The 26,219-nt window shown below is 43.2% G+C and overlaps 1 long non-coding RNA gene across 1 annotated transcript; it reads left to right on the forward strand.

Annotated features, from left to right (window-relative positions):
* Positions 1–7: 7 nt before the first annotated feature.
* Positions 8–20,510, forward strand: LOC143269508 (uncharacterized). Its single transcript, XR_013045936.1, has 4 exons — positions 8–161; positions 9,884–9,997; positions 19,013–19,074; positions 20,284–20,510. It is a non-coding gene; the product is annotated as an uncharacterized LOC143269508 (long non-coding RNA).
* The last annotated feature ends 5,709 nt before the right edge of the window (positions 20,511–26,219 follow it).

Below are 26,219 nucleotides of genomic sequence, written 5' to 3' on the forward strand. Positions count from 1 at the left end.
TCATGTGGGCAATACAAGGACATGCCAGAAGGCCTCTCCTCCTGAGTCTTCTTTTCTGCTTAGTGACCACAACTTGACCCAAACACCGCAGACTTTCTCACCGTGTTCTGCCGATGACCTGCTGCTCCACTACAGGCTGAACAATGAGCAGTAACTTCAGGGTGAGTGTCCAATAGCCTCTGCAGAGCTGTGTGCTGGGATGGGTTTCTTGCACTAAACTATCTTGCTCTAAAACTGGTAGTGTTTAGTGAGGAGGACACTGGGCTTCCCAGGAGGCACAGGCAAGAAGAACTCATCCGAGGCAGAGATGAGGTCCTTCCAGCTCATCTGGAAAGTGTGAAGCAAAAAAGAATTCACAAGTGAAGTTTCACCTGGTGGAAGAAGCCAGTGCAGAAGAAAAGAAGGCTTTAGCAGGCAGGGCATATGAAAGATGGTTTGAACGTCAGATCCACCACTACAGGGAAAGAAACTGCTGCCTTACAGGTCACCTTGAACATTGTCACACACTTTTCCTGTGTGTGTGTGTGTGTGTGTGTGTGTGTGTGTGTGTGTGTGTGTGTGTGTGTTCATATGTGAACTTGGAAGCCATAGGTCAACCTCTGGTATCATTTCTCAGGAGCCACCACCTCATGTTTTGAGACAGGGTCCTCACTGGACCTGGAGCTCACCAAAGAGTCTAGTTTGGCTGACTAGCAAGCCCGAGGTAGAGGCTGACATGATAAACACATGCCCCCATGTCCAGCCTTTTCTATTACATGTGTTGTATGGATCAAGCTCTGCTCCTTAAGTGTGCACAGCAAGCTCCTTATTGGCTGAGCCATCCTTCCAGTCCCAGGAAACCCTTTACTCATAGCTGGGTACCAATACTCTAGTTCATAATTGTGTGCACAGAAATGTAGTGGCGTAGCAGAGGTTTCCAGTCACTGATTTTCCTTTAAAACACAGGAAATTCAACAAAATAAAGGGCATTCTCCTCTTATCCTTGTGACAACCACGTGACAAATGTAAGAGGAACCTGGACAACTGTCCCTGGGACAGAGAGCAGCGACTTAGGGAGGCAGAACTGCAGTTGCATTGTGGAATTGGACAGTCCGAGCCAATACTAAAATTCTATTGCTTCCATATGCTGTTGGAGTTTCCAAAACCCTCTGTGACCCCTAAGATGGTACTGCAGAGACAAATGTGTTGTCCAGGACTGAGCAAATGTTGCTTGTCAAGAACACCTCTGACTTGTCCCAGATGTGTGACCCTTGAACAAGTCTTTAACCTCTCAGTGTCACATGAATTCCCAATCTCAACTCTGTCAGTCTCACAGTTACCGCATGTGAATATTTTATTGTTTTTGTTATTATTGTTTTAAATCAAATCATATTTAGTACAAAAGAAGATACAGGAAGGATGTCCATGCCTGAGCTTTTCCTGGCTACTGGTTGTTGGGAATCCATGAGAATCTGTTAAAGGATCTCAGGAATTTATTAAGACATAAAATGGGGATAATACACTCACAGACACTGAATGAAATAAACACAGCTGATTAACCAGTTGTTTTTAACCTTCATTCCACCCAACAGTGATGGGAACCCACCGTCTGGTCTCTGACCACCTAAGAGACAGAGTGTGCCCTCCTCCCCAATTTTAATTAGTCACATACCCAGGAAGGTCCACGCCCATTGGGCCAGATAGCCATTGGTTGAATGGAATAAGTTCCCACAACACTTTCTCTTTTAGTCTAAATAAAAGGGTTCTAAACCTAATACAAAACTACATACAATAAGAACAATTATTAAGCATTGTTAAGGAGAAAGAAACGGTAATAACATAAACAAAAGTGGAACTACAACCAACAAAAACAGCATCAAGCAAGAAACATACTAAATGTCCAGATCATAGGTAAATGGCAAATTACAGAGATTAATCCAATAGCTGTCCTATCCTGAAAGATCTAAATCTTGTACCTGATATGTTCTTAACTAAGATACAAGAGTATTGTAACTATAACTATCTAGTCTTCAACCTCATCAAAGACCTGAGCAGGAAAATGATATTACCTGAGTAAGCAGGAAGTGCAAGCAATCGATTTCTGAAGTATGCAAGAAATGACAGAAATAGATGGCTGCCTGAACAGTCACCCAATGTTTCTCTGCACTGCTGGGGCATCCATGTTTGGCTACAGGCCTAGAATATCTGACAGACCATTTTCAGAAGCAGAAGAAATTAAAAGACTGTCCCATTCTGTCTTGGCAAGGTTCAGCAGTCTCTTTTCTTTGTGTCCTGCTTGTGCGGATTGGACAGCATGCTTATTGTCAGCAGTCGAGGCAAGGCCAGTTCTTTGCCCAAAAGGCCATTTTTGCCAAAAAGAAGACAAATTCCATATTGAGTGTCTTCGATGCTCAGCATCCTCTCAGGAATAGATTAGTGCTTCCAGGAGCATTCATGACTCACATCAACAGATATTTAAGTTATTAAAACATTTAAATAGCATGTTCTCTAGGTCTATGAAATGTTTGAAGATTACCTATCCATCTGAAATATATCTCTGTTCATCTAGAAAACCTAACTAGCATGAATGTAAGTTTGACAAACAAGGCTAACTATTAACCTGTATCTCTTATCAACGTATATAACTTAAAGACTAAGGCTTCACATTATAAAAATAAACAATCTGGCCCGACGTTGGTGGCGCATGCCTTTAATCCCAGCACTTGGGAGGCAGAGCCAGGCGGATCTCTGTGAGTTCGAGGCCAGCCTGGGCTACCAAGTGAGCTCCAGGGAAGGCGCAAAGCTACACAGAGAAACCCTGTCTCGAAAAACCAAAAAATAAAAATAAATAAATAAATAAATAAATAAACAATCTGTAAACAGAGGTACAATATAAGGACAATGACCTCAAATTTGTGACAATATACAAAAATATCTAAATCAGAGGTAAAAAGGTATAGTGCAATATGACAAAAATATTAATTTGTATTTATACACAAAATATTCTAAACAGAAGTAGAACTTACATACAGTATGCCAAATGTCATTTTACATTTGTATCTGTATACAAAAATGTTTTAAACAGAAGTAGGAGCATATGTACAATATGACAAATATAGTTTTGAATTTATATCAATACACAAATTATCTTAAACAGGAATTGAAAAATAATTTTACATTAGTATCAATATGCAAGAATCCATACCAATGCAAAGTATCTAAAGCTGATAGTTGCTAAATTAGTTTACAAGTAGATACAATAATCTACCTTATAATCCTATCCTATCTATCCCCCTATTTTCTTTTCCAGAAGAGACTCCTGAGTCTAAACTTTATCATTCCACCCCCAACCCTATAACAACTTACAACCAACCCCTTACAGATGACAATTATCTATAACCCTGAAAGGGGGGGGGGAATCTATCAGGAGAGAGAGCATCATTTCCTTCTAACTGCTTCCTGTTGTCTAGGGGGTGACGGTATCTCTGTGGGATCCTCTAAAAAACTAGAACAATGGTTAAGTCTCATGGGGACTGGCTGGAACATTTGTAGCCAGTCTCAGATTAAGGGGTAAAGCTTATCTGAGGATCTTGCTAGAGGTGTAAGATGGTGGACCATCTCAGCTAACCACCTTGGAACTGTCCTGAGCAGTTTTCAGTCCAAGCTGATCTTTGTGTGGTGTTTATTGGCTCAACAGTATCATTGTGAACCAGGTAGAATCATTGTTTGGGGCTCCATCATTTTTCTGGAGACGTCAGAGATCATGGTTAGGAAAATGTATTGTTCATGAGTGTCTGCTGGAGTCAGGCTCCTGGTCTTCTTACGAGGAGAATGCTGATCACCTGACACATTCCTTTAGATACTTTTACTCCATTGCTTTTCAGCACAGCAGGAACACAAGCATGTAAGGAGTTGTGAGGAACCCCATGTCCAGAGTCATGAACCACAACCATCAGGGTTCTTATCAGCTGGCCCAGTGATACCAGAACCTCAAGAGGAGCCAAATCTGAGGATCTGGAGCCATGCCAGGACCTGCCTCCTTGCTGTCAAGACTCTGCTGTCCTCAGGCTTCAAGCAAAGGCTCCCTTGGGAAGGCCACTCTAGTGTTCTCACACACTCTAGCCTCCTATTCTCCTCAGCCTTCTCCACTAGAAAATACCACCAGTGCTGGGATGTTTTCCTCTGGCTAGAATAATGTCTGTCCTATCATAATTTTCAATCAATAGATGCTAAAAAAAAAGTATAACAAATGAACAAAACCTGGGTACCATGCCCAAAGGGGCCCAGGATGCTTATGAGGGAGCAAGGGACTATAGTGATCTTCTCCATGCAGCCCTGCACCAAATCGGATCTCTCGGCACATGCAAATTTACTAGACTTAAGTAACTGTCAAGCCATCTCCCTCTACTAGTATTTGGTCCTAACTAATTACGTGTGAGGCAGGTATCAAAATTCAGTGTTTCAGATGAACTTTGCAAAGTGTGAGGCATTCTTGAGCACATCGTCATGTACTCATAACAATAAAACCTGCAGAAGTCATCTTTATTTTGATGTGTTTTGTTTTCTTTTAAGATGGGGTCTCCAGCATCTTGCTATGTAGCAGAGGTTGGCCTTGAACTCATGCTGTCCTGCCCCAGCCTCCCTTCTCCAGTGTCAGGATTACAGACATGAGCCACTATGCCAGGCTCTGTGAAATGTTATAGATGTGCAAGCCGAGCTCAGCAATGCTTGCTCACTCACCAGTATGGGCTTACCGCACTTGATGTGGTCGGTGCAGAGAGCAAACTGACTCTGGGTTCCTTCTGCTGCTGCACAGCCTATTAGAAAACAAAGAAGCAGCCCGGGAGTCCTCCTTTTTAGAGGAGCTAGAGAATCGTGCCAGACTTTTCAGCTGATCAAGAAGCCAGGAAAGTACGTGAAATACAGTATGGAAAAATTCAAATTTTCTCCAAATCCTGCTCTGACAACAACTACATGGGTAAATATGATGTGCTTAATGGAATTTAAAATGTGTTTCTCCCATTTCAATACCAAGTCCAGGGGAGTTGAGATTATGTATGAACATAAATATTTGTAGCCTCTTTACTCCCCAGATTTCCAAGTATGATTTTCATTGTTTGTTATGTATTAAACTTTTGAATACCCAAGTGGCTTGTAAAAAGCTTTTATTAAAAATCCCAACTTTTGGATGGATAGTCAAATTGGATCTGAACCCTGAAACAGCTGAGCCACACGATGAGTTATCTCTCAAACAATCTCAGTGAATACATAGGAGTTCTGTTTTGTAGAAGGCGATTTTACTGAAATACTCAGGAACCAGCATCTTTTAATTATCATGACACTGCCCTACCAAAGGGAAGCGATTAGGGGAGTGGGGAGGAGAGTGGGAAGTCCAGTAAGAATCCGCCCCTGTTTCCTTTCGGGAATGGGCTATGCAGGAAAAGTCAATGAACGAATGGCCGAATGGCCGAGGAAGAGTGAAAGAGAAAAGAGGTAGAGGGAAAGCCAGGAAAGGAGGTTGGCTGGGGCTCATCAAGGGGGCTGAGAGAAAGGAGCCCGTGGTTGAAAAAGGAGAGCTTAGGCCAAAGCAAAGACAGGACAAATTCCCTTCTTTCCCCCCAGTCCAGGGGACATGTTCTAGGAAACGAAAACAAAGAGAGGATGGAAGAACAGGAGAGATGAGAAGGACAGAGATAAATAAATTAGAAAGATCGAGGGAGGGAGGGAGGGAGGAGGGAGGGAGGGAGGGAGGGAGGGAGGAAATAGGATAATGCTCCAGAGGGAGGGAGGACTATCTGGGGAGTGCCAGAGCCCCCTGTACTTTCCATGTAGATAAAAAGACAAGGCTCCTTGTTGCATTGAGTGTGAACGCATTGAATGAAGTTAGTCTCCAAACTCCAGCACGCTTGGTTTGGGCTAAAATCCAGAGAAGTTTCCCATCACAGACTCACTGCTTCCTGTGGAGAAATGAGTCAAGATGTTAAATGCTTGTGGTTCTCTGGACATGGCTCCAAGAGGTGGCCGTAATTAATTGCCTGGGAATTGAAACACTCTCCCTGCCCCCCTCCCCGCCCCACCCCCGAAGGGATGGGAGAGGCTCATGAGACTCAAGAAGCAAACAAATCTCACATGTTTGGGAGAGGTAAAACGAGCAAGATTCAGGAGCATCCATCTGGAAGGTGATGGGAGCGAAAACAACTCCTAAGCAGGGAGGTTCTGGCCAGCTGAGCTACAGAGAGGAGATGCTTAGGCCTGGTGAGCAGCCTGCAAGTCAAGCAGAGGGGTTCAGGGTTCAGGGGTGCAGCTTCCCTGAGTCATAACCCAGGTTCGGGGGCAGCTTTATGGTGATGCAGTTGCTTTTGAATTATCGCTGATCCTGTAAGTAAAACCTTACCCACACAGTCCTGAAAGTAACCCCTGTGGTGATATTTGTGCTGAAATGTGGTGATATTTTATTTGTATATTAATACATAAAGTCTGCCTGGAGATCAGAGGAAATAGCAAGCCATTAAGTAAACACGAAAGTCAGTCAGTGGTAGCACACACCCTTAATCTGATCACTAGGCAGGCAGGGTCTCTGTGTGTTCAAGCTCACACTAGGGAACAAAGCCAAGAGTGGTGACCTTTAATCCCAGTACCAACCATAGAGACCTGGAGGTCTGTACAGACAGGCAGTGACAAGGATGAGGTAGCTGGGCTAAGAGCCAATGAGAAGGCAGAACAGCAAGGCAATAAAGGCTCAGGTAGACAGGAAGTAGGCACCTTTTGGTAGCTGCAGAACTGTAGAGGTAAGGTTGGTTGGAGGCTATCACTATTTCCTTGATCTCTAAGGCTCTCACCCCTGTATTTGGCTCTGTGTTTTTTATTTAATAAGATGGTTTAGAAATTCGCTACAAATCCCAATAAAAACTCATTGGTCCACCAAGTTGGGCTTTGGGAAAGTCATCACTTCTGTCTGTCATGGGTTCCTGATCTGAGCTGAATAGACAGGTGTGTGATCTGTCTCCACAGAAAAAGGCTTAAAAAATAGAGGTTTCTAGCAGATATCCCTGATCCTCCTCAGACTGGAGCCTTGTTCATCTTCCAGGTATCCCCACTCTGCCTACACACCCACATCCCTAATTAATGGGCAGAACCTAATTCATTTCTTTCTATTCTGTCCTTGTTCTCCTCTTCAGTTGCATGAATACCATGTAACTGAAGCATGTATGTTACTCTTTCTCACATGAAGTTGAAAATTTACAAGATTAAAAATGTGTTTGTCTCATGTGTTACCTTGACAACATGACCAGCACAATGTCTGGCACTGATCAGCCCTCTCTCAAGTATCCGCAACAGTGACATTGAGATCTGTCCACTGATATAAGTGACACGTGTCTAGAAGAATTCTTTCTTCTTTCTGTGTTAATTACTGTCACCATTATTAGTGGGGCACATAATTGAAAGAAGGATGAAGCGTGTCTTCCTTTTTCCTTTCCTATGCCCTTCTCAGAAGGCACTCAATCTTTGTTAGGAAAAAGAAGAAAAAAGGGGAAAAAATTATGAGAATGTTTCAGAAGACAAAGAAGAAGAAAGGATACCAGAGAGGAAGGAAAGAAATATAAAGACAGATCAAGTTTATAGTCATTGGTTGATCATAAAAGCAAATCAAATATATAAAGTATGTTAAGTTGCAGAAGGCATTAGAAGAAGATGGAAAATTTTAAGTGCTAATAAAATACGTCCCCAAACTTGAAATTCTATACCCACCTAAAGTACCATATACACTTAAGGACATTTCACTCCAAAGGCTTCCAAGATACCAGCATTCATCAACTTGCTGAAAGAATAGTTGTGGGATAAGTAGCAAGCAGGATGAAGTTGAACAGAAGCAACAAAGAGCTGCACACACAGGAAGTGAGTTGGGCAGCCTCTAGGAAAATCTAAACAAGTATTGACCATGGGAAATAAGAATACCCAAACTAACCCCAAATCCATACAACTCAATGAGCGGGGTTGGCATTTGGAAAGAAAGTTGTGGAGTTTCATATTACATTTTTTTTTTTTTTTGGTTTTTCGAGACAGGGTTTCTCTGTGTAGCTTTGCGCCTTTCCTGGAGCTCACTTGGTAGCCCAGGCTGGCCTGGAACTCACAGAGATCCGCCTGGCTCTGCCTCCCGAGTGCTGGGATTAAAGGCGTGCACCACCAACGCCCGGCTTTCATATTACATTTTACACCTCAGTACTGAATATGTTTTATGTACACATCCACCACTAAAATCAAAATATCCATGATAGAATTAGAACTAGAAAAACAATTAGTTCTATATTCCCTTTAATAAAAGGGTCTAGCTAATTGTGATATCTGATATTTTTATTTGAATATTTTATGCAATAAAGTCTATAAAATTAAAAAATAAAAATACTAAAGCTGACAAAGTAGCACACAAGATTTGACTGAAACATTGAGATGTGGAAAACAGAAAGATTAGAGACTGAAGGAGGCAGTTAAGAGTTAAAGCTTCCTGAGAGTCCTGATCTGGTTCAGAGGTTGGATAGAGAAGTAATTAACATTAAATTCTGATAACTCAATTTCATTTCTAATGTTTTACTGCTTAAAATAGATCAGACAAACACGACAAAGTTTTAGCATTTGTTAATGCTTATTATATAGCAGGAGTGTTTATTAAAATGCTTGTATACTTTTCTCTATTTTCAATTTCATATAATTAAAAAAAAATCTTTTGCACATGAACTAAAAGGCAAATTAAGTCTTCCAGACACTTATTTCACACCTTCCTCATCCCACAAACTTTCAACACCTCCTCCCCCATTCTCCCCATATCGGAGCTGCTGACCTTGTTTCTCATTCCACTGAGAACACCAAAGCCATGGAAGAACTTTCACAGATGAGCACTCACCCACCAGCACGAGGCCAGACTGTGTGGACACAGACTCCACACCTCAGCCATGTCCTCTGCTGTTGAGCTGGATTCAGTCTCCCTCCCCAGCCCAGAACAAAACTCCAGCAACTGTCTGCTCTTCAAACATCATCCCCCAAACAGGCAAACACACCATTGTTTCACCCACCCAAAGCAAAGACGTGAATGATGTTCACTTATCCACGCACACAGCCTGCTATTGCTCTTCTGCCTTTTACAACAAAACTCATCAAAATAATTGTCCACTCTTGCCTGCCCTGACAACCTTCCCATTCTTAAAACCCGGGAGTCAGCTCTCTGTCTCCACTACCCACTGTCTTAGTCAGGGTTTTTATTGCTCTGAAGAGACACCATGACCACAGCAACTCTAATAAATGAAAACATTTAATTGGGGTGGCACATTTACCATTTCAGAGGTTCAGTCCATTATCATTATGATGGGGAGCATGGCAGCATGAAAGCCACACCTCCTGATAGTGCTATTCCCAGTGAAATTATGGGGTCAACTAGACACCCACCCTCTCAGGACTCAGAGTAGTGTCTTTTTTGTTGTTGTTTTTTGTTGTTGTTGTTTTCGAGACAGGGTTTCTCTGTGTAGTTTTGGTGCCTGTCCTGGATCTCACTCTGTAGACCAGGCTGGCCTCAGACTCACAGAGATCCGCCTGGCTCTGCCTCTCAAGTGCTGGGATCAATGGCGTGTGCCACCACCGCCCAGCCTGGAGCAGTGTCTTTAAACCAAGCATCCATTTGAATCTCTGTCCCTCAGTGCTCCTCTTGACCTTGAGACTAAGTGTGGATATATATCTTGATATTCACTCTTAAATGCTCTATGGGGCATCAAAGCTGCTTTAACAAGTGACCACAAACTGTCTGGCTAAACGGTAAAGCAAACATGACCTTTTAGTGAGGCCACAAAGCAGCTCACAGTGAAGGTATTGGTGGGGTTCTATTGAAAGTTTCTTTTATGCCTCTCTCTCTCTCCAGCTCCTAGAGTCACCAGCAACCCTTGTGTCTACAGACGCCCCATTCGGTCTCTTCATTGATGGTCACGTGGCCTCCCATCTCCACCTCTGTGTATAACAACATCGCTGAGATCAGGTTAGGAAGAACCCTCACTGAGCGTGATCTCAACCTAACTAATTACATCTTCAGGCATCTTCCTGAAGACAAAACATGGTACACATCTACTAGACATGTGGAACTTGTCATGTCCAAATTGAAGTCTGGATCTCCTGATTCAAGCACACTCCACTAGTAGAACCTCTGCTCAATGGATCTCAAGTCCACTTGCCATCTACTTGTGACAAAAGTCTAGGGGTTATTGTAGAGGTAGGTTTCTCCTTTCCCACAACCTGTATTCAACTCCAATCTCTCTCCCTCCCTGCCTCCCTCTCTCTCGTGTGTGTATGTGTGTGCGCACATGTACATTGTGTGTGTGTGTGTGTGTGTGTGTGTGTGTGTGTGTGCATTTGAGTATGTGAGCACATATGTAGAGATCAGAGGACAACATTCAGAACTGGGGTGTTAATAGTACTTTCTCTTTGGGACCTCCAGTCTGCAAATAATGACATGGAGACTCATTATTAATTATGAATACTTAGCCTTAGCTTAGGCTTTTTCCCAACTAGCTCTTATAACCTTACTAATCCATATTTTTTAATCTAGGTTCTGCCACATGGCTTAGTTACCTCTTCTTTGTGTGGCACATCTGACTTGCTCCATGTCTGCTGGTGAAATCTCATGCCTAGATTCCTCCTACCAGTCTCTCTCTGTGTGTCCAGAAGTCCCTCCTACACCTCTTGCCTAGCTATTGGCCATTCAGCTTTTTATTACACCAATCACCACAATACATATTCACACAGTGCACAAATACCCCACGACACTGGGGTCCTTCCTTCCACCTTGTTGAATCTTAGTCTTCCTCATTGTTTTTACCATGATCATACTTCAGACTCACTGGCCTGAGAGCTTCCAGATGGTTCTCCTGCCTCTGTCTCCCATCTTTGCTGGGATCACATATGGGCATCGCTGTACCCAGTGTTTTTAGATGAGTACTAGGAATTGAACTCAGATCACAAGGTTTGTGGGGCAGATACTTCTAACCACTGAACCATCTTGCAGGCCTTGTCAGCACATATTTTAACAGGACCTCTATATTACATATTAATTAAATTATGTAGGGTATAGATGCATGTATGCAGTTTTACTTTTTCCTGGGGACCACCAGCTTACAAATCACAACATGGAGACTTATTATTAATTATGAAAGCTCAGTCTTAGCTTAGGCTTGTCCCACTAGCTCTTATAACTTAAATTAGCCTCCTTCTATTAATCTACGTTTTGCTATGTGGCTTGTTACCTTTATTTCATTCTGTATGTCTGACTCCCTCAGTATCTTGTTGGTGTCTACGCCTTTCTTCTTCCCAGAGTCCTCTCTGTCCCTGGAAGTCCTGTCTAACCTCTTCCTGCCTAGCTATAGGCCATTCACTTTTTTATTAAGCCAATCAGAAGGCACCTTGGCAAAGACTCATCTTCACAGTGTAAACAAATAGTCTGCAACATTTTCCCCTTTTGTCTAAATAAAAAGAAAAGGGTTTAACTCTAATGTAGTAAAACTATATATAATAAGAACAATTATCAGGTAAGAATTGCATTTATAATGCAATTTTTACTTGGCAGTTTTGGAGAAAATACTCTATTATTCATCCTATCTTGAGGGATCCAAAGGTTTTTTTTAATCCAAAGTTTTATACCTAAACCATTTTCTATCATAACTCATATTACCATCCTAAAAATATCTTTTTAGACCTTTTTAAACAATTTAAGTTTTTATGTCTCTCAACCTTTATAAAATTTGCATCTCTTTTTAAAATTTACTTTTTGAATTTTGTAACAAAGAAAACAGTATAACTATGTAGTCTTCAACTTCCATCAGATACCTGAGGATATGCTATTACCTGATTAAACAGGAAGCACAGAGCAAGCAACTTCCAAAACTCAGAAACAACAGAGACATCTGGCTGCCTGGACAGTCACCCAAGGTTCCTCTGCAATGTTGGAACATCCATCTTTGGTCTACAGGCCTAGAATATTTGACAGGCTTTTCTGTGAAGCAGGAATTTTGAAGGACTGTCCTACCTTTTTTGGCAAAGTTTAGCATTCTCTTTCTTTTGTGTCCTGCTTGTCCAGTTTGAACAGCATACTTCAGCTCTCAATGCAAGGGCAGTTTCTTGCCCAAATGGCTAGCTTTGCCACAATGAAAAAAAAACTTCACATAGAGGTTCTTTGATGCCCATCATTCTTTTTTTGAAGTAAATTGGTGCTGCCAAGAGCAAATGTGTCTCACTGTCATGAAAAGCCTTATGTTACTAAAATATTTTAATGCTGTAATTTGTAAGCCTTTATAGTGATTAAAGACCATCTCTCTAAAATATATCTGTTTTTACCTTGAAAACATACCTAACATGACTATAAGTTTGATTATTATAGATGACTAACTACTAACCTGTCTGTCTTTGTTATCCTAAATAGCTTTCAAGGACTAAAACTTTACGTTATATTTTTAAATGAGCTATGTAAATATAATACCTTAAACAAGAGTAGAAACACATATACAGTATAACAAAAGTAACCTTAAATCTGTTTCAGTATACAAAAATCCATACCAATGTAAAATATTCGAGACCAGTGGTTGTTCAGAATTAGATGTAACAATCCACACTTTTATCCCATCATTTCTATTCTATATTCCCCCCTTTCCCCCTGAATCTAATCTCCTTTGTTCAGCTTTTTTCCTGACCTTGATCAATAACAGTAACAATTTGTAACCAACCCCTGTAAACAATGATAAACATGCATAATCCATTGAATGACCAAAAACAACCCACCCCAACTCTTGGGAAACTGGGCATCATGTTCTTTAGACTGCTTCCTTATGTCTGGGGGTGACAGCATCTTTATGGAACCCTGAGGAAAAAATGGGATAATGGTCAAGTCCTGGGAGAGTAAGCTCTATTATTTTTGCTTAGTTTCTGTGTGATGGGAAAATGTAGAACTTATCTGAAGTCCTAGACAGAGAAGTCTGTGAGGCTGAATCATCTCAGCTAGTAGCTTTGAAGTTGTTCTGTAAGCAGAATTTTGAGGAAACTACAACAGAGGCATTCTGAGAGACTGAATCATCCGGGCTTCTTGTCCTTATTGGTGTCTGGTCCTTTTTTCTGAAAACACTTTTAAAGATAATATGTATATCTGCATTAACACAAGTATGGAATGTGCAGTGTGCACAAGTCAGTTAAAGATGATCTTTTGTTTTAGTTTGAGCAGGTAAAGGGCATCTGTTAACTTTATAAGTTTGTGGACTTTTTGCACATTGGCATTTTAAAAATTTTAAGGCAAAAAAAAAAAACACACAATATCCAGATACCCTGTGTATTTCCCATTTTTATGTGGCTTTTTCTTTTTATATTACTTTATTCTTTCTTTAAAGACTGTATTATTTTCAAACTTCATTTTTTCTATGACTATATCTCTTTTCTTTATTTAGCATCTAAGCACATCTTTAAACATACTGTACTTTTTAGAGGTCCTTTTGAGTTCAGACCCTGCTTTACTGAGCATCTGCAGTGTTCTCTGATGGCACACAAATCTTTACCTTCCCTGTTAGCCACAGTGCGGCTCAGCTTAACACATGGCACTGGTGGCTGGCTCTAGCCCACAGGCAGCAGCCAGTGGCCATGCTTCTGTGGCTGCCCTTCTGTATACAGAGGAGCATCTGCCTGCCTGAGAAACTGCAGGACGAGGAAGCCACACCAGACTCCTTGTCCGGAACTTCCTAAAGCTTTCTCAGACCCTATGTTTGGATATTCCAGCCCCATGTTGTGTGCCATGCATAGTTTTACTTTTTCTTCAGGACCTCCAGCTCACAAATAATGACATGGAGACTTATGACTAATTTTGAAAGCTCAGCCTTAGCTTCGGCTTGTTCCACTAGCTCTTATAACTTAAATTAACCTGTTTCTATTAATCTACGTCCTGCCTCCTGGCTTTTTACTTTTCTTTCATTTTGTATGTCTGACTCCCTCAATGTCTCATTGGTGGCTCTGCTTTTCCTCTTCCTAGAGTCCTCTCTGTCCCTGGAAGATCTGCCTAACCTCTTCCTGTGTAGCTATTGGCCATTCAGTTCTTTATTAAACTAATCAGAAGGCACCTTGACAAAGACACATCTTCACAGTGTAAACAAATATTCTGCAACACATGTACTTTCATAGCATGACACATATGGACTGTGTGATGCCACACATTATATTGTAGGTATGACTATGCGAGCACGCCCACAATCTTCTTCTTAATACTTTAACTTGATTCAAGGCACTGTGCCTTTTAGTGAGTAGCTAACATTTCCTTGTGTCCCTAAACAGCAATTCAAACAGTCTCCCAATGGTCAAGCTCTCTCCAATGGTTTCATTGTCATAACCCATGGTGCAACGTTTTTGTCTCTTTGTGCAACTACTAACTCCAAGTTTAATCTTCTTAGTTAAAAACATTTTATATTTATTTTTTCCCTCAAATGTCTTTAGACAAGTTGCATGAACCTATGGCTTTAAATGATCATGGCTAAGATGAACATTCTCGTCTCAACATCTGAGAACCATCAACTCGTGACTAACTTCATTATTTCCTGTGTGCACACCAAGCTTGAGGCAGTCACCCACACGATTCTTGCCCTCGTGGAGCTTATATTTTAGTTAGAAAGATAAACCCTAAACAAATGGTCAGAATAAGCAGGTGATTCTCTCTATATGAATATATACATACACATACATGTAAACACACACACACACACACACACACACACACACACACACACACACACAAATAGAAAGTGGTTCTCCCTTCAGCAAACAGCAAGGCAAACTGGCAGTCCAAGAAGGTGGAGGCTGTGGCTAGGGATGGTGGCCAAGGAGATCTTACTGGGTCGTTGAGAACTGGGACGAGCCTGAAGCAGGAGTGGGATGTGCTCGGTTCCCTGGGAAATGGCACTTGGGCAGCGGAAGCACAGGGCAAGTCCCTGAGTAGAAGCATCTCCAACATTACCAACAAAGAACAGAGAAGCAGGAGGCTGGGGCAGTGGATTCTGGAAGAACATGGGGAGGGGAGTGATGAAGGTCTCAGGTTTCAGTGTTCAGTTCTTGTGAGCTTAGTAAGCCAGAAAAGGACCTTGTTTTCCCCCCTTGGGGACAGATATCAATACAGGGTATGGAGGAAAAGGCTGACATGACCTGTTCTACAATTTAGAACTGTGCAGAGGATAAGCGGGAAGGAAGGGGCAAGGAGAAAGCAATCCCATTGCACCATCCGTTCCTCAGCAAATACCAATCTAATTTCAGCTCCTGGACCTCATGGCACAGTTCCAGCAAGCATATGGCCCCAGCTACATCACTACTAAATACAAAGGAGTGTTCATCTCTGGCCTCCAGCAATGCTCAGAATATCTACCACACCTTCTTTTCAGTATCTCCTACTGGGACCCTCCTAGGATCTCCTCCATCTCAATCTATTCCCATGCACTTCTCCCCCCCCTTTTTTTCTAATTGGCACTAAACACCATCTCTGTGTAGAAGGGTTGCATCTCAACGTGCAGCCCAAGCCAGAACTTAAGATGTTTTTAATGATTTTCAAATGTCTGAGTTTAGCAACAACCAGTTCTTGGAGCTGAATACCTGTTCCCAGACTCCAGCTGTTTGTGGCATTTCCATAGAAAGAGACATTCCTTCTGGTGTTCGAGTCCACTCCACATATTCATTCCTTGCCAGTATCCAACCCAGGAGTTTGTGTTGCACACATACTATCTGTTTTATGTCTTCTCCAAGTCTCTACTAGCTCTGCCTCCTAAGTGGCTATAGTCTATTCCTGCCTTATACCGCCCGACTCCTATCCATTGGCTATCATTTTTTTCTCCCCCCTACCTAAATATTTCCACAGTTTCCTATTGCTCTAAGATTGAAGGTCACAATACTGTAAGTTTCTGCTTGCTCTAACATCAGTTGAATTTCCCAACATCATCAAATACTTATTTTCCTGTCAATCAGTGTCCACTGGCCTCGCAGACCTTTCTCCAGCCTCCCTTGGCAACCTCCCTGCTCTGTGCTCTGTGTGCATTTCTCTTTATCCTTAAAAGCTTGAGTCTCCCCCAGTCAGTTAACTTCCAGTCATCCTTCAGACTTTGAGTCTGGGTTAGATGTTTTCAGTTCTCACTGCCCTGGGGAAGTCTTTCCTTCCTTCATAGATCTTCATCTAGTGTGTAATGATTGCCGTGGTTTAGACTTGTATTGATTTACGCTCTTCTAGAACACAACAACCTTGCAAGCCACCTAGGCTGGCTGCATTTATTCAGCATTATAGTACCATGACCTTGCACTTAGCACTCAGTGGGTGACCACCAAATATTTGCTCACTGAATAAGTAAATCTCCATTTACAGACATACACATGATAGAGATTGATAATGATTCTTTTACTGTTTATTAATAAACAAATCCCATGTACAAATATTAAAGGAAAAGGAAAACCTGAGATAGATCCTGGCTACTGTGAAAACACTCTGCCTCCACCACTTACTTCCTGTCTCCTTCCTTGCTCCTTTCTGATCCACCTCTTCCCCCTTGTCCCATCCATCAATAATGTAATCCCAGCCTCTCAGATTAAAATAGTCTTTATAATTGGATGGTGGACCAGTGACAGAAATCCCATAACATTCCCCCCTTTTTTCTAATTAAGAAGGAAATGTTCTAACTCTAACATAGTAAAATTATAGATAGTAAGAACTATTATCAAGTACTGTCCAAATAGAGAGGCAAGGTAATAACCTTAACAAAAATGAAACTACAAACAAGAACAATTATCAAGGAAGAAATACATTCTCAATGTCCAGTCCATAAGTAATTGGCAAATTTATAGAGATTACTCCACTAACAGTCCTCTCCTGAAGAGTCCAAAGTTTTATACCTGATATACCTTCTGCCAAGATTCGGGAGCTCTGTAACTGTAACTGTCTTAATCTTGTACACTGTGAAAATGTGTTGCTCTCATTGTTAGTAAAAAAAACTGATTGACTGGTACCCAAGAAGGAAGTATAGGTGGGACAACCAAACTAAGGACTGAGAAGAAAGAGGGGTGGAGTCTGAGGAGATGCTAGCAGACCCAGAAGAAGCAGGATGTGTAGAAAATGAGGCAACAAGCCATGAGCCACGTGACAGAGGGTAGAGAAGAAATATGGGCTAATTTAAAATGTAAGATTTAGCTAGTAACATGCCTGAGCTATCAACCGAGCATTTATAATTAATAATAAAACACTCTTGTGGTTATTTGGGAAGCAGCTGCTGAGATGGGAGAACTCTGCCTACAAGAGATGCTTCTCACAAATTCTTCCAAAACGTTGAGTGAGAGTAGCTGGTTTCACTTAGGATACTTTAAAACTTATTTCACTTTTTACATTTCATCATTTGAAAGTTTTACAGTTCCAGATTATCATTTCATGAAAATAATAATGTGATTTTCAAAGAATATTAAATCAAGGAAATGCCACTTATTCAGGTATAATCAGTAGAAGTTGGTGGGAGAGTTAGAATATTGGGTGAAAGAGGAAGCATATGTACTTCAATCTAAATCAAGAAAAGCACCAAATTGATTTAGTGTATGTGGTCATTGAATGACGAATGTTCCCCCACAGGCTCATGAATTTGATTGGTCCCCAGCCAGTGGCTCTGTTTGAGGAGGGTCACGGAACATTCGTGATGTGGATCTTTGGTGGAGGCAGCACATCACTAGATGTGGTCACTGGAAGTTTGTAGCCTTGTCCTGCTTCCAGTGTGTTCTGTGCTTCCTGTATGTGGTTGAGATGTGATCCCTCGGTGTCTCACTCCAGCCACCTGCTTTCCCTGACAAGATGAACTTTCCCTCCAGAACTGTAAGCCAAAGTAAACTCTTCCTTATGTAACTTGGTTTTAGACATGATATTTATCACAGCCACGGGGGGGGGGGGGGGGCGCGGGGGCGGGGAAGTAACACTGTGGGTTATCAGAAAAGAAGATATGAAGTTGTGGGGGAATGGGGGAGGGTCACATATGGGGGTAGCCTGCTGGGAACAATGAGGGGTGTGTATATAGTATTTCATTCTGTGTATGTACGTATGGAATTATGAAATTCTCAAGAATGGAGAACATAGCTTAAAAGTGAACAAGCACCAAAGTCTAGGTGTTTCCCTCAGTTCAAGTCTGTAGCACGGACTCTGTTCAGAGCTGGTCCAAGAGGAAAACAAAGGTGACAGGAGGAGAAACGGCCACACTGTGTGCATCCAGCACCGAGAGTGCCCACTGGTCCCCTTTGCCTTGATCCGCAGTGGCCACACACTCACACCGCTAACAGCTACGAATACAGCTGCACACATAAGGCCCTGAACCAACCTCCTTGTTTCTTTATAAGTCTTATCTTCTCAAGTCCCTCTACAACACGCATAAGCGCACTCACACTCACATGCCTGTAGGGTGTATGATCGAATCCCTTGGACATTTGGTGTGTGACTCTTCCCATATGAGGGGTCTCATGGATGTCACAGCCACAAGCACATCAATCCTTCATGGCCATTTCAAAGGGGCATCAACTGTAGCCCTTACCCTGGGCCCCTGGAGACAGGTCTGTGGCATGCTCCTGGAGATATACTTGTTGGTTTTTAGTTAGAAAATAAATGACAATGTGTCTCCCCTTACCCTTTGCAATGATGCCACAGGGAGACAGGATGCTAAAGCCATGACTAAACCCTAGGAACGAAGATAAAGGAAGAGGATGCTGAGTGGAAGGAGAAGTGAGCTCAGTTCATGACAACAACATCTCTGAGCTCCCATTCAGCAGTCACAACGCTCTGTAAAGATTCTTGCAGAGTGTGGTCTCAGGTCATCTTTGTTCAGTCCTTTAGTTCTGAGGTCTTTCGGTTGTAGTCAGTTTCCCTTGTGAGGCTTGATTTCCCCCAAATTGACCACACTTGACATGCTCTTAAGCATAGTTGTGTGAGTTACTAGATCATGAGTCTTTAGATGGTGACACACCCCATGTTTTGTAGAGTTCCTGTAATGCAGAAGTATTTGACCAATGCAGAAATGGGCAGTTCCCAGGCAGCTACAGGTATGTGGGAGAGAATGTGGTGGTCACTGGGACAGTCCATGTCCCTAAACAGCTAATTATCAACCTGCGTGTTGTGCATTAAGGATGCTTGATGGGGATCTCCAGGAAGCAGAAAAGAGCTGCAAAAGAGGATCACACTGGTCACCATTTGACAGGGAAAGGGAGAAGCCAAAGGAGCTTGGTCTACCAGAAGCTCGACAGAAATGAAAAGATGCAAAGCAAGAGAGCTCCCCCAACAGACTTGTGACCTGGCTTGTGCAGACAGGAGACCTGGAGCCACCCCTCATGTCCGTCACTCTGTCACCATCTTCCCAGAGCATTGTTGAGTGGGTCTAATCTCACTACTTAGTATGCACAAATCTGGAGGAGCACCCACTGCCCTCGGGGCTGAAGCCACAGAGGAAGGAGAAGAAAACTACATCATTCTATCACAGTCACCTGGAAGTACTGTCCAAATCAGAGGCTGAATACAGCCTAAAGAACCAGGATCTCATAGGACCCTCAGAACAGTCAGGAAAGCTCACTACCACAGCCGGGAAGAGATGGGCATGCATCTCAGACCGGTGGCTTTTCTGTGAGTCTCAGCTCAGTGTCAGAGTTAGACTGGCTCTCCTCCAGACAAGTCCAAGGACACATTCCTCAAGCTTTCTATCAAAACTTGGTTAGCCGGATAGAGTAGCGTATGTGTGGAATCTCAGCTCAGGGATAAAGAGGTAGGAGGATCGAAGGTTGGAGGCTTGCATAGGCTACATGCCTAGACCTCCTCTCAAAACCAACCAGCCAGCCAGTCATCCACCAAACGCGGGTTTATGTCTGGTTTACCCACCGCTCCCTATCCAAGAGTTTAGAGCAGGGAATAAATCCCCTACTGGTAGCTATCACGTTAGAATAGAGGGAAAAAAAATGTGAGAGCCTTTACCAGGCCTGCGTTAAGTACCCACAGCTCTACGCACTGGAACCTTTGTTCCAGGGCTCCCCATCAGCGAAGGAAGTTAAGGTGGTGAATTCATGGGCTGCAGATTGCTGGTTGCAGGAATTTTCCTCCCATAAAATACAGCATACAAGGGTTATAAACACACAATACAGATTATCAGACTATAAAAAGGCGTAACAATACAATATGATTCATGGCTGGCATGGGCACAATATTTTGCTGGAAGATTAAAGACTATGTGACTTAAATAACTTTTATTGTAATGCTTTCAACAGATCTCCTAACAGGGAAAACAAACGGATTCTGCCGAGTGATATGACTGGTGAGTAGTAACCAATAAAATTCCCCTGAGCGCCGTTCATCTTCCCAGTCCAGCTAAGATGGCTCCACTTTGAAGATTGTTTCAAAAACCAGACCAGCCATTGCTGGGCTTCCTGATGATATACCATTCTCCTAGGATGTGCTAACATTTGGGTAAATATAACACGTGTCCTTAAAATAATGTCGCTGATTATGCGTGATCGTTATCCCCGTCCCTCCTACCAGCCTCTTACACAGGCTTTCGTAGACTTAGCCCAAGAATTAATTAGCGATAATCTGGTCCCCAAATAAATAACCTTTGTCTTTACACCGTGCCTTGGGCCTCGCTGGGAACAATATGTAGCTCAGACCACAGGAGTGGTCTGTGCGTGACCAAAGGGTGACCCCTCTCATCTCAGTGCATCTACAATTCAAATGTGGCTGTGAGGACTCCAGTCATCGATCTGTTCCTGCCGTCTCGCCAGGACTGAGTAAGGAGATGGGGCTTTCAGCAACTGTCCCCCAAAGAGGCTCTGCAGCAGTGACAAGTGGGAATCCTGATGTCTTTCCTCCTTAGGGCTGCTGCAGAGGCTCTGGCAGAGCACTCCATCAGAATAGAGATGCTCCAGTCTGCAAAGTGGTACCCTGTCTGCTTCAGTCCTCCGATTGGCTGAGCTGCTGTGCAGGGCAACTGCTTGGTTCCTGAGATTTGTTGGCAGCCTCCTGCTCTTTGTTCTTCCGAACGTGAAAATGGTGTAAATAGCGGCATCTGCATCTGTCCCTGCTGCTCTGACCGCCAGCCAGACTCGTGTTCCCCTCACCCTCCCTGTTGAGTTTTCCACATGCTGCATACAGAGCAGACTGCAGGGTGGGGAGCAGCAGGAGACCCCCCAGAAATGCTGGGGAAACTGGTGGACACTTCCCTCACAGCAGTCCTGGGAACTTAACAATTCTGGTGAAATTGAACATTCCCTTTATCGCGTTGTGGATGCTTATGGGACTCATGGAGTGATGTGGACGAGACATAGGTCTGCCTCCCCCAGTTACTGAAAAGGAACTCATGCCTTCTGCCTTAACAGCTGCTGTCCCCTAGACTGAATTCTGAGCCTGGAATTTCTTACAAGAGAATGGTTCCCTGTCGTCCGTCCCCTGACCGCACTGGAAGAACCCTGGCAAATGCATGACTCAAAGAACTATACCCTTGACTACAGCCAGGGGCAGAGCTCTGTTTTGTCCACATCTTTGTGCATTGCTACATGCAATACCTATGCTCCTTGGTTATTATCATGTCCTTGCTGAATCTCTAGATTCCTTGAGCTAACAAAAGAAAAAACCCTTGCTTCTGCTATGTTAAAAACAAAAACAAAAGAAAGCAAACCTTGGGCTTGAGCTGCAGATGTGACTCAGTTGGTGGAGAGCTTACCTAGCATGCCTGAAGCTCTGGGTTCTACCCCCCCCTCCAGCACTGCATAAATGTGTGTCTTTCTAATACATCAACTCAAAGACATGCTTGTTTCTCAGGAACAGCCTGCGATTTTAAAAATACACAGCTGCAATTTTTCAGGGCATTTGGAGATTCTAGACCCTGGGGAGAATGTGCCCAGAATGGCCATCCTATCTCACAGCTGTCAGCAACTGACCCTGACAAAGATCTGACATATTCTAGGACCTGGGTAAGCAAAGTTGTCCCCCAGCCAGCAGTGAGTGATTGATCCCACAGTTTCAATGAGTCAGAACAGGCTGATGGACTTTTTAATCTATAGAATTATGAGAGTTTTGCCATCTAAGCAAATGGATGTCAGTCTTTGTGACCAAGACTTCACAAGGGTAACACATTAGATAGGATAAAAAAAATCGAGTATCATCAGTACCCAAGCAGATAGGGAAATGCTGGTGAATAGGCATGGATAAAAGAGCAGAAAGAAACTCTATAAGGTTCCCAATACAGGTACCTCCACCTTCCCAGAGATCGGCTCTACTCCCTTCTCCCAATGTTTATATAAGAAGTAAAGAAGTTTATATAAGACTGCTGAAGAAACAGAAACCAAGCAATCTGCTTGGAACTGGCCCAGACTAGCTGAGCTGCCTAGAAGAGACACTCTGACCTGCCAAGTGTCTGCAAGTCGTTCAGGGAGCCCTACAGTTCCAGCTTTCATGAGTGTCACCCGTGTTAGCGCGGGCTTTCAGTGATGTAGCTACCATCGATTATTCCCTGCTCCATCACTGGCTCCTTTATCTCCGTGCCAAGGCTGGTTGTTTAAAATGCCTGTGCCACCACCATTGCCACAGTGATTGGAATCATTTCACTTCACCACCTCCATGCTTTAAATCTGCTTTCCTTGAAGAAGGAAGTGGAGGGTGGTGTCCGGTGAACACATCTGGGGTTTGCTTTCATGGGTAAACACACTTAACTAGCAGTTACATTTTGAGTCAATGGATGTTGGGAAACACGAATTTCCAGCATATGCTCTTCTTTCCTCTTATCCTGGTTTGCCACTCATTTCTGTTTCTGTTTCCTTCCTCTTTTTGTATTCCCTGTCACCTATTCCATGGCCTTCTCGGTGTCCACCACACAGGACACAGACACTGAACACACACAGGTCCAGATCCAAGTGTTTCAAAGTGAGAGAAACGTGTGTTCAGCACACAGTGTGACAGTGTTCAGCACACAGTGTGACAGCTCCATGTGGCTTCTATGTCCAGCTGGGGACAACTAGGGCAAACTGATTAGCTCTCTCTGAGTATGGAGTGGGTCATTAGCACTTGATGCTGGTTCTGGGGTCTTGGACATGTGGCAGGGGGTAGGACAGGGTAATGGGATGCCATGAAACCCCTCCTATGAGGTAAGTGGATCCATAACATCACTGTGTCTGAAGACAGGCTGAAAATACAGGGCTGAGAAGCCACAGATGGCAAGGCCAGAGGGTCTTTGAACCTATTGAAAGGTAGACCTCTACAGCAACTTGGAGGATCATGTGCTTGCTCCATACTCTGTTCAGTGGGGTCTCACTAATGTCTGAAGGTATAATGTCTGTTATGGACAGGTTCCTAGACAAGGGCCAATGCAAACCGTTGATAAGACAATGTTGAGTTGACCTTTTGCCACAGTAGGAGGAGACATCATTCTGCAAAGCTTCATGTCTAGAGGAAAAAAACAAGATCTGAATTTTTTGATAACCAGAAATTCAATTAAGGTTAATCTTTCAGCAGAGAAACTTGGAAACAATGAGTAAGGATCCTACACAACAGCCATGAGCTGGTGGGGATGGCAAGGTGAGGAATCAAAGAGACCTCAGATTCTAATTGCTGCATGTATATTGCCAAGTTGTTAGATCTTTAAGAAGGCTACTGAAAGGAAGAAGCATGCAGTTTGCCTGGGTTGAACAGTCTTCTAAAATGAGACAGTGAAATGTACAGTCACATTCCCCGTAAACAGAAGATACAGCTTAGTCAGTGTCGAGAGTGAATGGGGGTGGATGGAGAGTTAATTTCCCCTGTCAACTTAACTAGATTTTGAATCACCTGGGAGACACAGCACAAGGTGAGTCTGAGAAGGTGTTTTCAGAGAGGTGTAAGAGTGAATGGAGAGCCACCCTGATATGTGGCTGACACCACTCCATGGACTAGGAACCCAGACTGAGAGAAAAAGAGAAAATGAAGCACGCATTGACGTTCATCCCTCTGTGCTTCCTGACTGCAGGTGCAGTGTGGCCAGCGACCCTGTACACCACTGCCATGCTTCCCCTGCCACAGTGGACCAAACCCTCAAACTGTGAGCCAAAACACACCCTTCCTTCCTAAACTTGTTTTCGTCAGGTATTTGGTCGTAGTGGCGAGAAAAGTAACCATTATAGAAAGCCTGAGTTCTGTGTCTATGAAAGGTCATGTCTGTATCTATTATCCACCTTTCTGTTGCAGCTGATTTGTCTCTGTCTATCCGCTAACAGTTTCTGAGATTTTCAGCACACAGGACAATTCAGAGGAAACTGCAACTGACCAGTCCTAACTCTTGCGCAGAGGCAGCTGCTCTTTAAAATGCATACGATACCAAAAGCAATTAAGTTATATTATTTATAAAGCTATTAATGGCTTTATTTATGTTTTGAGAGCCAAGGAATGCAAAAAAAAATGTTTCATTTGTGGCTGTGAACTAAATGAAAATCACACCCGGGATGACACTGTGCGGACTGTTTGCGGCAGCAATCATTTGGAAGGAAAATGAAAACATCAGCTTCCCTGGACGTCTCTAAATACACAGCTGGAGGAGGGTCTAGAGAAGAGTCCACATTTTTCACTTTTCATCGTTCTGCTTTATATCTCATAAATACAGTCTTAGGAAGGAAAAAGGAGAGCATTACTACAAATCATTTAAGTCAGAATCCAGTTAGATAGAAAAATCTGCAGAAAGCCAGTCTGCGGTAGACTGATTAATGATATGCTTCCTTATGCATTTGATTTTGTTGAATTTTGTCATACTTTACTCAACCAGGTAGTTATCAAGTGTAGAAAATTAAGCACGGAGACCTCAAAGCCTGACATGGGACCCAAGTAGCTTCAGATACAAGTCGTACAGCACAAATGCTGATATGTTAAACACGTTTTCCGAGTCAGACGGTCGTGCAGAGAAGCCTACATCTGCCTGGTGTGCCTTGAGAGAGGGGGAACAGCCTCAGAGGTTGTCAGCTAATCCTCCTGTCCCCTCAGGGTTGCTTTGTTAAAGGGGCGTGGCAAATTGACAAGTGCATTGCCTTGGTTTTTGTCCCTGAAGAGTCATAGGAGACCAGGTGAAGACAGAGACCTAGAGAAGAGCAGGATCCTCTTAGCCTATAGCTCTGGACTCCAGGGAACAGGGTAAGAGACTGCAAACAGTACAACCTTGAAGGCCAAGGGCTGTTGGCAAACTTAGAGATTCTGTATTCTTATTGCTCCTCTATTGGTTACTTTTCTCGTTGCTATGACTAAGAACTAGCAAAGGCACCTTAAAGAGGGAAGGGTTCATCACAGCTCACAGTTCAAGGGTACAGTCCCTCTTCACAGGAAAGTCTTGGCAACATGAGCATGATGCAGCTGGTCACTTTGCATCTGTAGTCAGGAAGCAGAGAGAGAGATGCTCAGCTCACTTTCTCCTTTTCATGTAGTCTCAGACCCCAGTCCATTGATGATACTGCCCACTTTCAGGGAAGGTCCCCATGTTCTGTTATTGTTTGTGAGAACACCAGCATAGACACACCCAGAGGTGTGTTTCCATGGTGATTCTTAATTTAACCAAGTTGATAACAAATATTAACCATCCAAGTGCCTGGGTGTTTGATCTGGTATTGGGTGACAATTATCCTTCCTCGTCTTTCTGGTATCTCTCTCTCTGGGGAAGGAAAAAGCCAGCCAACCAATGATTTAATACAGTTAAGATTCCTCTAGCTCCATGCTCCAGTATGTGTAAGACATCTCCCTTTTCCCTGCACCATGACTTATGCAGAGCTACTCTCATGGAGCTTCGGCTTGAGATAGTTTCTGTTGTTTTAATGCTGTTCAAGGAGCCATCTCAGACCCAGAGGTGGAGAAAGAGATGGGATGCACCTCAGGGCATCAGTGGAGAGAAGCCTGCCCTAGCGTTCAGGTGAACAGTAAGCTTCCTCCACGTAGAAGCACAGGCTGTGGTTTCTCAGCTCAGGTACAGTAGCCACAGGACAATGATGGCACAGAGGGGGAAAGAACCCAGATTTGCTGGCTGTCACCTTCACAACTTTGAAGGGACTCTCTGCGGATGACATTCCAAGGGCTGCAGGGGTGATTTTTCACATGAAGTAAGCTTTAGGTGGCAGGCAGCTCCTCCAGCTGTTGGGATGACGTTGAAATCCTTTCAGAAGCTCTGAAGGGAGGGAGGTTAGTTCCAGAAGAGAGAAAGAGAGCA

Source organism: Peromyscus maniculatus, chromosome 19 (genome assembly GCF_049852395.1).
Source record: "Peromyscus maniculatus bairdii isolate BWxNUB_F1_BW_parent chromosome 19, HU_Pman_BW_mat_3.1, whole genome shotgun sequence".
NCBI classification, from domain to species: Eukaryota; Metazoa; Chordata; class Mammalia; order Rodentia; family Cricetidae; genus Peromyscus; species Peromyscus maniculatus.